The sequence below is a fragment of the Camellia sinensis genome, chromosome 10, assembly GCF_055761805.1.
Source record: "Camellia sinensis isolate YWXY chromosome 10, ASM5576180v1, whole genome shotgun sequence".
In the NCBI taxonomy this organism is placed as follows: Eukaryota; Viridiplantae; Streptophyta; class Magnoliopsida; order Ericales; family Theaceae; genus Camellia; species Camellia sinensis.
Genome location: NC_138970.1, coordinates 65,530,068 through 65,543,895, shown reverse-complemented (window position 1 = coordinate 65,543,895; position 13,828 = coordinate 65,530,068). Strand labels below are relative to the sequence as shown.

At 31.9% G+C, this 13,828-nt stretch overlaps 1 long non-coding RNA gene across 1 annotated transcript; it reads left to right on the top strand.

Moving 5' to 3' along the window:
- The first annotated feature begins 4,387 nt into the window (after window positions 1-4,387).
- LOC145801640 (uncharacterized) lies at window positions 4,388-5,710 on the top strand. Its single transcript, XR_014343266.1, has 3 exons — window positions 4,388-4,473; window positions 4,563-4,608; window positions 5,652-5,710. It is a non-coding gene; the product is annotated as an uncharacterized LOC145801640 (long non-coding RNA).
- The last annotated feature ends 8,118 nt before the right edge of the window (window positions 5,711-13,828 follow it).

Sequence of the window (13,828 nt, the reverse complement as noted above, 5' to 3'; positions counted from 1 at the left end):
TGTATTTTGTTTGTGCATATGAAATTTGTGTATATATGTCAAGGATTGGATACATTTTTTTCTGTTGTATGTTTGATTTAGTGAACATTCAATATTTGAAGCATGTAAGTTTGGTCAAAGATTGGCTATTCCTTTTCTTTTTTATCTTTTTTTCCCTTTTCTTGGTGTTCTTGAATTGTCTCAAAGAGAGCCATTTGCAGATTTAATGGCTTAAATTGATGCCCCTTCCATCTTCGAAGTTTTCTTTTGGATTGGCCCTCCATTTTTGAAGTTGATCAAACATCCATATTACAATTCAAAGGATTCTGAAGAGTGAAGAGTAATGATGTGGAGATGATCTTTGTTTATGAAATGAGTCAATTAACTCATATAAGGTCACTATAGGACATCAATAATCAAACCTATTTGGATATTTGTCCTGTTTTAAGTTGTTTGGGCAATGACTTTATGTTACAAGGCAATCTTTTGTTTGTATGTTGTAATGGCCAGTGCAATTTGATGCATCAAATTCCATTTTCTTATTTAAACGTCTTTTTAAAGGAGCTTGTGTTATGATCCCATCATCCCACATCAAAACACAGAGGCCTTGTGAATATAGGTCTGTTTGGACACCCCCCTTGCAAGCCGATTTTCGTGGGTAAGTTCTACCCATAGGGTTTGTATCACTTTGTCCAAGGTGTCAACACATCTTTACATCTCTCGTAAATATGAGAGAGGGAGAGAGAGAGGGGATGAGGAGGAGGAGGAGTTGATTTGTGTCTGAACACATCCTTTTCTGATCTGTTATGTTGAAAAAGTTGAAAGATCTCTGAATATACACTTACCCATTTACAATCCCATATATACACTTTCCTTTTTCCATATTCTCTTTAGCTTGAGGTACAGATCTCCAATCTCTTCACTTTCTCTACCTTCAAATCTTGTGTGTAATATTTGGATTTATTTGTGTATTACATGTTTGTTTATATGCCAAGCTCAAGTTGAAGTTTTCTCTTTATTGTTCTCTGTTAGATTTCTATTTTTTGCCCCTTTTTTTTCCTGGGTTTTGGAGTGAGAAATTTTGGGCAAGTTTTTGTTTTTGTTTTTGTTTTTTTTCCCTGATTTCTGAGCTGGGTTATATTTATATTTATTTTTATTTTTTGGGTAAAAATTTTATTTTTAAAAAAATTTCGTTTTGTGGTTCTTGCAGATCTCTATAGAAGCTAAGGAGCTTTGATCAGCTCTGTCTTATTCATCACTCTATTTTTTCAGGGCAGGTTAGTTTTGTTTTTTGTTTTTTTTTTTTTGATGCATAAGGTAGGTTTGCTTGCATACATATATACATATATTCCATACATATTGTTTGCTAAAACATGCTAATAGAGTCAATTCATTTTCAGACTAGCACAATACATTGCATGATTAAAAATGAGTGCCAAAGAAAATAATTATTTCTAAAGGGAAAATAGTACTAAAGTAAATGAACTATGTAAGAAGCAGACCCACATTTTGAAGTTTCAATGGCCACATGTTGAACTCGCATACTACGAAATTAGTACTATTTAATTCAAGTCTACTGTCTGTGGTTCAAATTACCTCAAAGTTTACTGTCTCCTGTTCTCTTTATAGCCATGTGTGACAATAATTCAAGTCATATAATAAATATTTAATTAACAAAACCATATTTGATGTCTTGAGCTGTTACAGGTTTGTACTCTTTCAAGCCTACTCATATGTGCTCTCTACTTTAGTCAAGCAGTATGAGTTTTAATTGTTGAAACTAAGCTCTTCACTGTTAACATGTTATAATGAAAAGATAAGTGATTTCTAAAATGGGTTTAAGCGGTGTTTTTTTAACGGCGTTTTTTTAAACGCCACGTTTATTAATATTTAACGATGTTTTATAAATACGTCGCATATTCCTGTTCTCTTTATATCCATGTGTTATTGAACAACTGTGTTTAGATTTGTTTACTCAATATACTGATGAGAATCTACTTGAATTTGGTTTCTCTTACTTTTCTGGAGCTATATTCTTTTGTCTATAATGCTTCTAAATATGAGGATACATTCACCATTATGTCAATTTCTATGTATCAAAATATATTTTGGTTTATTTAGATGATAAACATTAATTGGAGAACTCAGTAGTGATTAGCAGTCTGTCTATTGGTTAATTTGGGTATTGACTTAAATTTGATTTTTTTTTTCTATCACTCATCGATCTTTCGTTATATTTTTTCACAATATTGTATTGAAGGTCATCAGCCAAAGCTGGGTTTGGCTGGAACAGGTTTGTCATTGATTTATTGATTGAAAAGGAATTACATAATAAAATGTTGATCTAGAACCAGGTTCCTCCTTCCCGTTCTCTTAGTAGCATCATAATAGTGCTATTATTTATCTTGCTTGCTTGTGTTTGTTTTTATTTGCTTGTGTTTGTATTGTTTCTTTGTTTCTATTACATCTATACTTTAGTAATTACATTTTGGGGAGTACATAACAATACAGGCTAAACTAATCTAATTTTTTCTGTATATATGGGCAACATCCTTTTTGATTTGTCAACTTTAAGTGGACTTTGGTCTCCTCTTTCTCCTTAACTTTATAGTTTGCTAGAGGTTTTACTACAGGTTGCCTAGTTTTGTATCTTTTGTTAAATAGCCAATTTAGAATTAATGCAATGTAAAATAATTTTAAAAGTTTTTTGTCTTTGTCTTGAAAATCATTTCAAAAGATGGGTCTGAAGAAAAAAAGTTTATAGTGCTACACAGGTCCAGAGTTTGTTAAAAATATGTCTAAGAATAATTTCTTCAGTTATCGTCCTGACTAAAATTTTGGTATCAAGATATGTCTATGCCAGCAGAGTCACATTTGAGAGATGTTTGGATGACAGGGAACTAACTTGCAATTAAACACAAAAATGATAACATAGGATATGTCCTCATCAATCGAATAAATAATAGCATTTATCCAAGATATTAATGTATGCTTACATGGGCTTCAATAATTATGGATAGAGTTTTTGCTCGTTTCAACAATCCAAGTTCAATGCGATTCCTTTTCACAGTATCGCGCAGACTTGATATCTCAACTCCAAGAGAATAAAGTTTTCTCAGCAGGATAGAAATAAACTAGCTTGATTAATGAAACAAGAAAAATAAGGGGGTGAGGGTTAAACGACATGCTGAAATGAATGAGGGGGTGTAAATATAATTTACAGCCGCCACTAAGAGGTCATTAGTTAATGAGTAATATGTACTAGCACTTTGAGGTTCTCAAGGAGTGCATGCCTTAAACAAAATCCATGAATAAATAGGGATGCAACAAGCCAACAAACCTCAGTTTCCCATCTCTGGGCATGAATGGAGGCCTCTGCCTTTGCATTTGCAAATCTCCACTACAGATGATGGTTATGAAGCAATTTCAGAGTATGCACTTCTTCTTGATGACTTAAAACCTTCCTTCCCCTCCTTGAATCTGCTGCTCATAATAGTGAATGCTAAACTGTGGATTGGACATGGGAAAAGTTATAGCAGTACTTATCTGCTTCTGTTGATTACCGTTAAATTTTTTTGATAAATTGTGGTGTCTTACATCTCTATAAATTGTTGAATGTTACCATTGTATTTAGTCCTAACCATGCATGCTATTGCCTTCTGTGGTTCAATAAATGAAATTATAGTTCCACATCGAAGGCTGTTCATAATTCTGAAAGTCCTTTGTTTGGTTCAATACTATGGCTGACATGTGTTCTTTAATCAGGGGCCACAATATGTGTGCACTACTTTCTGGACCTTTGTTTGCACCAACTGTAGTGGAGTGTAGTAAGTGTTGATCTGTGCCCTTACATTTACTCCTTTCCTACACTTTTCTCAGTCATATTAAGCTGTGTGTGATGCATGCTAAAATTTTGCATGATATCAATGGAAGTCCTGATAAATTCGGGCTTACATAGTAATTAGGTGCACAGTTGCAAGCATGTGGCTGAGCTGAAATATTTCTATTGATAATTTTAGTGTTTGTAGAATACTAACTTATATTAAAAGCCTATAGTGTGCATGTCTTAATTTATCCAGAACAGGTTGTATTTTTGTTCCAGTTGATTTTATCCAGAACAGGTTGTATATTTGTTCCAGTTGCTTTCTAAACTCCTCAATATGTTGAACAAGCACAATTAGGTGGATAATGAAAACTAGATATGCACAAACCTTTAGAAAAGCGTGAGAGATATGCTGAGCTAGACAATAAATTGCCAAATTTATTTATTTATTTATTTATTATTATCATTTTTTAATCTCAAAAAATTGTGTTTTCCTGTGAGGTAGTTGCCTTCTATGTTGCCTGTGCAAGGAGCACTGCCAAATTTGTCAGCTCCTACAGCCTTATTGTAAACTACAGATACCCACTCCCATTTGATGCAGCCTCAGGCTTCATCTTATGGATCTATACCACCTTCACAGATACCTTCTTCGGGAATGTCTCCATCTCCTGGTAAAATCACACCATCAACTTCTGTTTTTGTTTCCATTCACTTGAAATTTTCTTCTATATTTTTGTCATGTCCAATTCTATGGTTTCAGGGGCATTCATGGGGCAACAATTTCCCAATAATATGCCATTTCCCAGGTATTGTTGGCCGTCAATTGAAAAACCTTCCTTTCTAGAATATTACACAAGGATATTTTTGAAAAAATTGTCTATCCTGCTGTGTGACTACAATTATTAAGGAACTCACCATTTAATCAATTTGGCCTTTATTTTGAAATTGAATGCCCTTACCAATGTGCTTTCAAAATATTTATTTACACTTCATGAATTCAAAATCAAGATAATAATGTACAAATTTTGATGTGTGGGTAGGGAGTTTTATGCATGTACACATTGTGTCACTTCTGTTATCGGTTGTTTTCTCTCTCTCTCTCTCATATGAATCTGAATATGATATGATATTTGCATCCAAAAGAATCAATCCTGAACCTCAATTTTCTTCATTGCATACCACAAAAAGTTGACACTGTTAGTAGAGGTAACGATGCTTTTGCCTCCTTGAACCCAATTCAGATTAAATATAATTATGGGTTTCCTGCAACTGCATAACAAGAGAAAGGAAATCTTTTACCAATATATGACTTTGTTTTGAATTGATACTTATAATCCTTTTGCTGTATAGGAATTTGGTTCAAGTTTCAAATATATAAAATAGCTTTATACATGATGCTGGAAAGTTATCTCTATGATCATTCAAATTAGAACCTCAATTCAGAACTATTCTATAGCAGCATAAGTTAAAATAGATGAGGTGAATATAAATTGATTGTGAATTGGCCGGACCCAAGTTTATTGTCCTAGACATTTCTGCTAATTTTTATTTTTTAGTTTTTATTTTTGGTGAATCATTGATTATTCCCTCCATTTTCCCATGAATAACAGGAATAAATTGGACATAATAGATTTTATCATTATCTTTTTTCTACAATTTTTCCTGCCAATGTTTTTGAGGTTTATATATATATATATATATGTATTCTTTCTCTACTCCTATACACATTGTTAAATTCTTATGAGTTATTACATAAAAGTCTTTGAAATTAGGGCTACATTTGTGTGGATGCATGAATGACCATTACTTGTAAGCTGGGCTTTTTCTAAACAATTTTATGTTCTTGCAGGAATTCTCACCGGATGGACGATTCATTATTAGTGCTGATTGGGATTTTAAAATTCGTGTAATTGACGATTCTTACCCATTGAAACAAATAAATTATTAACTATTAAATTCCATTTCAATTTGTTTTCAACAATGTTATTTTGTGACAGGTTACCCTGTTTCCAAAGAAGACTTTAGATGGAGCTCATGAGATACAGAGCTTTTGCCTGGTCATTCTAAGTGAGTGAGTTTTTTATCTTCGAATATGTTGCAGAGCAGATGTGATTTCCATGAATAGTTTTTTGAATAGTTTTTCTCTACAATAGTGTGTTAAAGCACTTTTCATTTATCAACAAGAAAAGCAAACAAGTGTTGCAATTCTTTGTAAAAATAGTCTCTCTTATTCTGGGTGCATTGCAAGTTTGCACAAGCTCTCTCTATTGAACATGGAAGGTTGCCCTGTTATTGATGGGCTTTAGTCTTTTTTGGAAAAATAATAAATAAAGAAATGTAATAAATCCCTTAAACAGAGCCTTCTGTTAAAATCTAAATTGTTTTTAAAGCTTCTTTGCAATTCTGGATGAAAACAAAAATTTTAGTCCTAGTTTTTGTTTAAATTCTATTGAAGGAGTAAAGTTGTAACTTAAATCATAGATTTGTGTCAGGAGAAAAACTCTAACCACCTCTACCAAAAAAATTAAACAATTAAAAATAAATAAATGCAATCAAGTGATTAAGAAAATTAAGTTTGCAAATTCTTCAATTTATGTTTATTTTGGTGAATCTGATTGTAATTTATGTTCTGATGTAGGTATATAGACCAATGAAGACTAACAGTGAACTCTCTCATCAATTTGAATCAATTTGATTTAAACACTTCTTTCTCTGTTAATGTCTCTGTTAAAACATGATTTGTGAATATGTTATTTTGTGATTAATGATGATTGCATATTAAATTGAATGGGAAAGTGAACTAATGTTGTATTTGATATTTGAATGAGAGTTATTATTTCATGTTAGTGTTATTTTTCAGTTTTTTTAGTTCAATCACATAAAATTAGCAGAATTTTTTTTTAAAAAAAGAGAGGCTATCATGGCGTTTCTAAAAACGTCACTAAATATTATATCAACGGTTAGATTTTTTAAAAAGAGATACGACGGCGTTTTAAAAACGTCGCTAAATAGCTTGGTGATGTCATAGTAGAACTTTTAGCGGCGTTTTATAGTAATATAGCGACGTTTCTAAACCGTCACAAAGTTATATCGACGGCCGCGTCTTCGGCACTTGGTGCAAAGCGTCACAAAAGGTCTAGATGGCGTTTTTGAGACCTATAGCGGCGTTTTTTAAACGCCGCTAAAACCCTCATTTCCAGCAGTGTTAGTTAAAGATGTTTCAAAACTCTCGGTGATTTTGATACTTCAAATTTTCAGCCTGCCTTGCTAATCATATGCAAGTTACAGTAGTACCCCTATGGATGTGTATATATGCATATTTTATCAATAGGGGTATATATATAACCATTTACTTTAAGGTCCTTCATTAAAAGGTTTTATATTGATAAATTCCCATGACATAATTATTGCTTGATATCAGCTAAGTGGACAAAACTATTATTCTTTGTTGGTATGAACTCTATGTAAAGTCCTACTGGGTGATGGATATATGTGTCATTTGCCAACTATGTGGACAGTAGTATTAACTGTTGTTTGTATTTGGCTAATACATATTAGTCTCTACCATTGGTTATTTCCCCCAGTTGGCTCATAGTATGGCATTACGTTGTTCAATTCCAAACTTTAAAAGCAACACCGAGAATATAATATTGTTATGAACAAGTAGCAACAATAAAGGCACAGAAAGACGTTTTTTTATAAATTCTTTCTCTTGATTCCTTGTTGGGCTAATGTAAATAAGATTCATATACCATAATCTAACATCTTGACAGCTCTTGATTCTTTGGCAAATCTGGTTATATTTTGATGGTTTAGACTCTTTAAGGAAGAAGGAAGGCATTTCTTTTTTCTTTTTTCTTTTTATTTTTTTGACATTTCTAATGAACACAAACATAGGTGAATTACATTCTATAGATTGATAGTCCAAAATGTTTCTATTTCTGTCTTCTTTTAAATCCCTGCACTAGATCATCGCAGAAGCTTGTTGCTTTCCTTCTGATTGTGGACTATCATTTTAATATTATTTGGGGTAAGTTGATTTAATGTGAATGTGCTACCAAAGGGCAATAATTATTAAATCAGTTTTCTTTTCGTTTTCCACCGCTTACAACTGCTATTGTTTATGATTACTGATATCAATATGGATTGATGATTGTTTTCTTTATGAAATTTTCTTTTGTTGAGAATTAGTGTTTGTAGCTTATATTTCCATTTAACTATTATAATGGTAAATTGTTGTCTAGTTTTTCTTCTTCTTCTCTCTCTCTCTCTCTCTCTCCCCAATTGTATACATGTTTTGAAGCTTAGGGAACAACAAAGATAAATGGAAAAAGTGCATTGGAGACAAAGATGGAGCGGCTGGATTACAAGTCAACAAAACTCAGCTTCGGACCTATTTGCCTTTGCCTAATGTAATTGCAAAGACGCATGGCACTGCATAGAAGGGCATTCTATTTTGGTGAACTAGGTTGATATGGTAGGAAAAGGATTTGTGTGTGAATGTGGTTTTTGTGAATGGGAATATGAATATCAAGTTGACACAAATGTCCAGATTCCTATTTTGGCTCAAATAGAGGGGCATCCTATTTTGGTGAACTCAGATTCCATTCTTTTTTCAGTGCTCAAAATACTATCACTAATATGATCAAAATAATACTAAGAATTATTTTTTTTTATTTTTTGCACAATGATTATGGACTATCATTTGATAAGATTTTACTATTTGAATGGGAGTTATTATTTTATGTTAGTGCTATTTAATTTTATTACAAGTATTTTTTTATTTCAGTCACATAAAATTAGCACAATTTCAAAAAAAAAAAAAGGATATGAAGGCGTTTCTTAAAACGTCACCTAAACCTTAAATCTAATGGTTAGATTTTTCAAAAAAGATATGACGGCGTTTTCAAAACGTCGCTAAATACCATAGTGACGTCATAAAACCGTTAGTTAAGGCATCTGGCGGCATTTTTAAAAACGACGCCCATACTAATATAATGATGTTTTTAAAATGTCATAAAACTATAGCGACGGCCACATTGTTGGAGTTTGGTACTAAACGTTATAAAAAGATTTACCAACGTTTTTTTTTTAGTACCTATAGCAGCGTTTGCGTTTAAAAATGCCGCTAAAAGTGGTTTTTCCAGCGGTGACTGTATGTCTCATATTTTTAAAGATATTGGAATGTGTCAAATAAGTATTGTATAACAAGGTAGTGGGCCAAAGCAAATACAGTGATTTATTTCACTGGGAATGCTTCATAAAAAGAATTTCTAACTAGAATGACACAGCACTATTACTTCAGAAAATAATAACAAAGATGATGGATATTTGTTCTGAAATAATTGGAAACTAACATGACATGTTGTACTAGTGAATTTCTAGTTACAAATTCTGTTTGTAAATCACTACCTTTTTCATAAGTAAATACAATGTACATAAATGGGTATGTTGTAAATATCTATGTAATATATATACATATATTGCAACTAAAAGTTCACTCTCCAAGCACGTGAATCTTTGGGTTAAATGAAACCGTTACAAGCTTATTGAATGTTTTCTTTGCAATTAATGAATGAAGTGGCTAGACATGTTGAAGACAAGATTACATGAGATATGTTAATTGTTAAAAGTAATGATCAACGAAATTATAGTAGAATAAATGTTTTAAGAGTAGAGAACAGCTTTATTTTTATTTTTTTATTTTTTGATAAAGTAGATAACAACTTTAGATTATGAGGCTTTGAATATATAAGACTACAATCAAACAGATGAAATATAACTTAACAAAAACATACATAAATTAAAAATAATGAATATCACAGCCCCATAGATTTTAAAAGGGTACCATTTTGTTATCTACAGTCAAATAATTAACGAGACAAATTAGATAATGTATATTACAACGCCATGGGTTAAATGTAAGAACTATAAGACCAACCAAGTCTTCTAATAGAAAATGTTTAGAAGTTAAGGTTTTAAAAAGCGGCCGCAACCGTTACATAATGTTGTACGTAACGGTTATGGTGGTTATCGCCATCCGTTACGGCCGCTATAGCGGTGTGACGGAAATTCACATGTGTAACGGCTGTTTCGGCGTTACGTAACAGCCGTAGCAGTACCATAACGGCCGTAACGGTCCGTTAGACACCGTTACACCCTTCTACAATATTTTGAATAGCTTCCTTTTTCCAAAAAAAAAAAAAACCAAAGCTTACAAAAAAAGAACAAATACTCAAGTGATCCAATCCCAAAGAAAAAATCTTAAATGAATTTTTTTTCTTAATAATTTATGGCACAATTTTTATTTTATAATCTTTTCATTTAATAACTGTGAATATTTTTTATTCAGTTAGTTCAGATATTGGTAAAAAATAATTTGCAAACATTTAAAATCAATTATTCTTAAAATCATTAACTATTGAAATAAAATGTAAAAAGCTCATTTTATAGTGATTAAAAATATGAAATATATTAGATCATACTTAAAAATTGACAAAAATTGATCAAAATTTATTTTAAATCCCAATATATGTGATTCTGAAAAGAAAAAAAATATATATGCGTATCAGTAAGTTTTCTTCAAATTGTGCAAAAAATAAAAATAAAAATCACAGTTCCGGTTACCGCAACAGATACACTATGGCATTTACACCTCGCAACTGCTACCACGTCACCGCAACTGTTACGGCGACTGTAACCGCTTTTCAAAACCTTTTAACATGATATAGTAAGACAAACATACTTGAATGTGGAAGTTCAGATGTATGCAATTGTAAAAAAATGTCACCCTGGTATGAAATTATCTAGGAGTGAACTCTCTAGTGTGCTGGTTTGCGGGACGTTTTTTGATGTTTTATTTAAGCTTTGGATAAAAGATGGTTTCAGTTATGTGGCGGATGTGATTGGCAATATACTCGATCCCATAATCCCATCAAATTAGTGTAGTATTCACTATCCAATTAGATTAGTAGGATAAATTATCCTGTTGTCCATTGTTTGATTTGCATTGGATAAGAAAATATATGAATGTAGGATTACAACTATATTTATCTTCTTTTCCAATCTTACCCTCCATCAATGTTTTTTCACAATCTTTACTTTATCAAATTTTCTTCATAAACGTGGTTTTGAAAAAAAATTATAAATAAATAAATAAAAGCAAAATAAAGGCCATGTTTCGTTTATTTTTAATTTTTTTTAAATATAAACTAATTTGATAAAATAAATATAAAAAAATATTTTTAAATTTTAAAAAATTATTTGTAGCCTTGTAAAATATAAAATTATATAAAAATAATAAGTGTTTTAATTTTTAGTCTAGGGTAAAAGAGTCATTTTATTTTATTTCCCAACTCAAGATAGATAATCCCACCCCTACCCCATTACTAATAATTCTACAAATTTGTTGGATTAATTATCCATTGGATTAATAATCCTAAAACAAAATTTCAAAACAAACACAAGATTGTTGGGCCCACTGATTGATAATCTCAATTGCATGCTCTAATCCTGTCAATCAAACATGCCCTTTGTCATTAACCAAAGCTCATTGTTTCTAGTTCCTCAACCAAACAAGAATGGTTAGTTAAAAAAAATAAAGGGAAAACAAAACGTAGTGAATGGGCAGAAGGCCAAAAAGAGAAATGGTAAGGATGTCATGCATGCTTGCCCAAAGAAAAAGCTCGACGTGACCTCTACGTCCACTTATCCAACTTCATCAAAAAAATTTGATGTGTTATCAACATGTGTTCCAAATGAGAATCGAGGGGTTGAGATGAAGAGTAATGTTGTGTTTGGTTGGGAGACTTGGAGAAGGAATTTGAAAAGAGAAAGGGAAATAGTAGGTGAAATGTGAATAAAATATACTTACATTTCACTTAATTTCACACACGTTTTCCCTTTCTCTTTCCAAATCCCTCCCCAAACCCCCCAACTAAACACAACACAAATGAAAAAAAAAAGATGTGAGTATTTCTTAAAAGGAAAATGCTACATATGATATGATCCACAAATAGCAACAGTCACAGAGCATACAATTTCTGCGTCGGTCACTTGAAGTTGCAAAAACTAGAAAAACAGATGTTAAAGCTTTCATGTCTCTAATACCAAATAAGCAGCCACAAAAGGAACTACAATCACGTAGGAGAAAACAAGATCCCAAGGAGAATACAAACACAAGATTTTATTTAGTACACAAGAACTACAAAATACAAGCTTCGAGGAAAGATAGATGGGCCTCTAGCGTTAAAACACTCCATTTATTACTAATAAAAATAAATAAATAAAATAAATAGCCAAGGATGAAACTAAAAGGATTATGGATGCCACTCCTTTTAGCGATGAGAACAAAAGGAAGCGTAAAGAGAAATTCAAATTCTAATGTTTGGTTGAGTTTTTAGAATCTGTTTTTGAAAATTTATAAAACCTAGTTTAATGAAAGGAAAAAAAATTCATTATTATCATGTAGTTTTCTCTTTTTGGGGACGAAATTAATTTTAGAAAATTCAAAAATAAGCTAGTTTGGTGTTTTTTTTGGGTCAAACTAATTTGGAATTTTTTGAAAAACTTTCAAAAGCAGATTCTGAAAACTCAACCAAACAAATTGCAAGGGAAAAGAAGTCATGCCAAAAGCCTTTTAGGAAGAGTTCACACTCTAATTGATATAACGAGATGTGGGCTAATGGTTCTATTTGTTTGTTGTATAGTTCTTGAGTTATATATGCCTACTACTGAGCCTCTGGGTTGTGAGAAGAAGTGTTTTGGATGGGTGCTAGAGTCCTAGACATTGTGTAAATTCAAATTTATGTGCAAGGCATGATCTCATAGTTGGTAACTAACCATTTTTTTTCCTTTGAAATGAATTTAGGTTAATTTATAAAATATGTTGGTGGTTAAGGCATTTTTTATTGAAATTAAATTGTGGTGCAAACTTATGTATGTAAACTTATATTTCCAAATATGGATTTGTTTGAGCTATAATGTGATTAATGTTGTTATGTATGTTTACTTATGTGATACAGCTCAGGAGAAGAATCTGATAAAAGTTTAGCAATGCCGGAGTTAAAAGAGGAGTTCCAAGACCAAACGAAGTGACCAATTTATTTATCTTATTCTTAATCTTAGAGAGCATTACAGTTCTCTGTTTGATGATTTAAGTGAGTGTTTTATTATGCTTTCACCATATAGGATTAATGGCAAAGGATTTTGTAAATGTAGTCATGGATTTAATGGTATTCATAAGGGTGACAAAATAAAGATTTGGTACTTAATTGTTAGTATGTAAAGAGATTATCAGAAAAACAGCCACGGATTTTTGTTCATCTACTGCTATTGATGCTTGCTTCGGTGAATTATCAAGTCTTTTTCTCAATACTCTAATGTGTTTATTTTTCTATTTTTCTTTCTTTGTTGCCTTTTTACATTAAAGTAAGTTCAAGTCCTTAGAAACTGCTTTTATACTTCAAGGCAAGAAGAGGGCAGCTTGACAAAATTAACACCTTTTAGTAGATTTGACCCAACAAGTGGCTGCCCTCGAAATAACAACATTAAGCCCATCAATATAGACATGCATTTATATATAAAAGTTCCATATTCTTCTATTCATCAGAGTTCCATTACCAAAAGTATTACATGTTAACAACAAAAGCAAATGCCCTAAAGGCTTACAGCTTTCCAAGTTAACACTTGGTTACAACAAAAGAGTGCTAACTCATTTACACATTAAGCCCTTGGCCTGAATATACATGTAATACATCAAAGAAATAAAACAACAAAAGTCCGCCTGCCTCTAGCCTCTCAAGCTACGTCCTTGGAGGTGGCATGCTACCTGTACCTGAAAATGATATTTCCATATAGGGTGAGCCACAGCCCAGTAGAAATACACTAAACCAAAAATGAACAATGACTAAAAGATTAGCAGTTGATAGATGGCCAACACTGATACTTTCCCTTATCACACTTTACGATTTCATGACATACAAGTCCATATTACAATCCATTTTCCAATTCTTTTCAATTCTCAAT